This window comes from Hylobates moloch, unplaced genomic scaffold (assembly GCF_009828535.3).
Source record: "Hylobates moloch isolate HMO894 unplaced genomic scaffold, HMol_V3 SCAFFOLD_16, whole genome shotgun sequence".
NCBI classification, from domain to species: Eukaryota; Metazoa; Chordata; class Mammalia; order Primates; family Hylobatidae; genus Hylobates; species Hylobates moloch.
Window position 1 is genome coordinate 53,531,469 of NW_026652291.1, and position 3,378 is coordinate 53,534,846.

Below are 3,378 nucleotides of genomic sequence, written 5' to 3' on the forward strand. Positions count from 1 at the left end.
GTATTAGGTTGGTGCAAAAGCAATTGCGGTTTCTGCCATTGAAAGAAACGGCAGTTTCTTTAATCAATTTGAATCAACCTAATAAAACTTATCTCCCAGAAAGATTCCCCTCCCTTTTCTTTGACTTTGTAGATGACTTCCATTGTCCAGACTTGGAGCCATGTAGTCATCTCTTCTTTCCTTAACCACTCTTTTGAGCTAGGCAATGAATTCTGTCCCTTCAACCTTTAAACCACATCCTAGCCCATTCCTCCCTCCATTTTTGCCAGTACCATGGTGGTCTGGGCCCTTGTCATGTGAATTATAATAATGGGCCCTTTCATGCTTCTGCCCTCTATACATTTTTCTTCTTGGGTCTCCTGGGCCCATGTTCAGCCTGGATGATTCTCACTTGAACACTGCTTAACTTGCCTTGATACACTTAAAACCTGTGAATATCTAACTAAACCTCCTCTGCAGGAACCTATATCCTTAGGCTGGCATTTGAAACTTTTCATTCTTTTTTTTTGTTTGTTTTGTTTTTTTTTTCTGTTCGAACTCATTTCCCTTTTATTAAAGTCCAAGTTATCATTACATGGTTTGGTACTCAGTAAAGGAAAACTTGTTCAAATAAGGTAATATATTATCATCAGTATTTCCAGGTGACTGTTTACACTTAAGTAGCAATATCAATAAATCCTTGGGAAGCCCATCCATGGGGTTTACACTTTGTCAAGGCCCAGTTCCTCCGGAGTGGAGATTCCCAGTTCATTTAAAGTTGGTCTGAGTTCCTGGATGACATAGGGGTAGATTTCCCTATGAGGTCCTGCTTTGTCCTTAACAGCCTCTAGGATGCCAACTGCACTAGCAAAATCATTTAACTGTCTGAATGCCTAAAAAGCAGCATCAGTGATTTGGGCTCTGGAAACAGATCATAGCCAACAAGTGTGTTCACCCCTTTACACAATTCCCAGGCATCTCTATCTGGCTTGTTGAAGTATGTTACCCGGAGAGCATCAAATTCCTCATCTGTCTCATGTGACCCATGGGAATAGCAGCGAACTGACTGGATAGCCACGGCCGGGCGGGGGTCACGGCTGGGTGCAGAAGGCCTCGAGGGCCAGAGAGCTGTGCCTAGTAAGATCTTAGGCTGAGGATGGAGAGAGGCCGAGCATGAGCTCGCGGGCTGCTCCGGAGCTGGTGGGTTGAAATTTTTCTTAATCACTTCCACCTGATCTGTCCAACTTTCTCTCCATTCAGGAGGGTTTCTTCCTGACTCTGTATACATAATTTTCATTTCCTGTCCAAACTTCTTGTGCTTTCATTCCCTGTTAGGATGCCACTCTGCCTTCTTCCCACCCTATCTATGACCTTTCCATTCTCCAAGTCCATATGAAAGCCCTCTTCCTCCAGAAGGGATTTATGGATGAAATGACTTAGATGTCTGGTTTTGCTTTAAAGTAATCTGGTGGGCAATGGAAAAGAGTGTGAGAGCTATAAATGAGACAACCTCAGCGATGTGTTGATGTGTTAGATACATGGGGGCTCGTTATCCTATTATCTCTACTTTGGTATTTGCTTGAACTCTTCCATAGTAAAAAGTTTTTTTTAATGAAAGAAAAGAAGCTATGAGTGTGATTATGAAACCTGCTGCTCCATACCAGCAGGACTCATCAGCAGCTGGGGAGGATCCCAGCAGAATGGCAAGTTGGTCTTAGGAGGGGTGGGAAAGAGGAGGCTGGTGACCAAGTAATCTCCTATAAAATGAACTCCTCAAGGGTGAGGATTTGCCTCCATTCTGTTTATTGCTGCACCCAGCATATGGAATATTCCTGGCCCTCCATGGTATTTATTGAGTGAATTTATTGAGTGAATAGATGAATCTACAAATCAAGGTAGGCTTGAGAATAGCCTGCAAATCCATTCTGTGGGAGAAGAGGGAAATGACCATGTTTCTTCTGGGCTCTAAATTTGCTCAGTGTGCCGCAAAAGTATCGATAAAGGCATCAGACAGCTCATCAATTCCAAAGGTCGTCATGGTGTGCATCCCTTGCTTTACGGGTGGATAAGGCAGAGAACAAAGGAGTCTCTGACTTCTGGGGCTTATATGCTGGTGGAGATACAGACAAGAAAACCCATTGTTAAAGCCTATTATCTGAGAGATAAATGCAGGGTGAGATACTTAGTGCCGTGGGAGTACAGAAGAGGCTTCTTCAACTCTGGAAGCACAGCTGAAACCTGCTGGCTTTGTGAAAGTCGGGGGGAAATCCATTCCAAGCCGAGAAAACAGCTTGGAGAGGAACAAATGGAAGTTTGCTATGGGTGGGTTATTGAACAAAGGAGATGGGATGGGGTGGTTGTTGAAGCATCAAGAGATAAGACTAGACAAAAAGGCAGGAGCCAGATGCTACAGGGTCTTGTAGGTCATTTTAAGGAATGTGACTCTATTCACAGAGCTGCAGGAGGATGTTTAAAGTTTTGGAGCAGCTGGAGTGATCTTTGCATTTTAGAAAGATCTCTCTGGCTAAAGGATGAAGAATAGTTGGGTGGGTGAGAGGAGCGGAGCCTGGAGACAGCAAAAAGAGTTAGAAAGTGGTTGCAATGGTTCTAGAGAGATGAGGGGAAATTGACCTGTGAATAGAATGGGATACAGAAATTTTAGGATGGATAATAAGGTCCTTTTTCAAATCAGGAAATGAAGAAATGAAGTAGACCCCTATTTGTATGGGTCTTACTCTAATTTAAGTTCTTTTTCCCAAATAGATTTTATTTGGGAAAATAAAGAAATGTCTTTAAAGTCCTTCTACTATATAGGGAGTGCCCGACTTAGGGAAGGATGCAGTGTGGAGAAGGGAAAACAATGGTGGCCTGAGAATGAGGAAACCAGGATTCAGCCTTGAAGTGCTGTTCTGATTGCTCCACTAACTTTGTATTATTATCCATGAGTTCTTCCATGGCTTTAGTTCATTGTCTCCATTCATGGAGGCTGATTTTCTCTAATACTTCGTGTTTCTTGATTATGGGCTCATCTTTGTGGTTGAGATTTCCTGTTAGATTCTTCCCATCTGTTTGCATGGTCCTTTTGGGAGAGACAAGAATTGCCCTTGTGATTTGCATTCTGACTTGCTTTCAGGAAGAGGGAGGACAGGATGTGTCACCTGGCAAGGCCATTTAGTGGTTGCTCTGTTGGGTGTTGGTACTCCCTACTCCTTCCTAAGGTCACTGGACATCTGTTACCCTGTCTCTGATCTAGTGTGGCCTGGAGGCAGACTCCCCATCATTGCTGCCTGGTGGCTGCTGCTTTCACATCTACACCCTGTCTGTTGCTTCAGACCCCTTTCTGCTCCAAGTGTATACAGCCTCCAGGCATAGCCTACCTTTCTTACTGATCTTCTGTAA

The 3,378-nt window shown here is 43.7% G+C and overlaps 1 pseudogene; it reads right to left on the reverse strand.

Moving 5' to 3' along the window:
- Window positions 1–687: 687 nt before the first annotated feature.
- LOC116484680 (cytochrome c oxidase subunit 5A, mitochondrial-like) lies at window positions 688–3,054 on the reverse strand (annotated as a pseudogene).
- Between the last annotated feature and the right edge of the window lie 324 nt (window positions 3,055–3,378).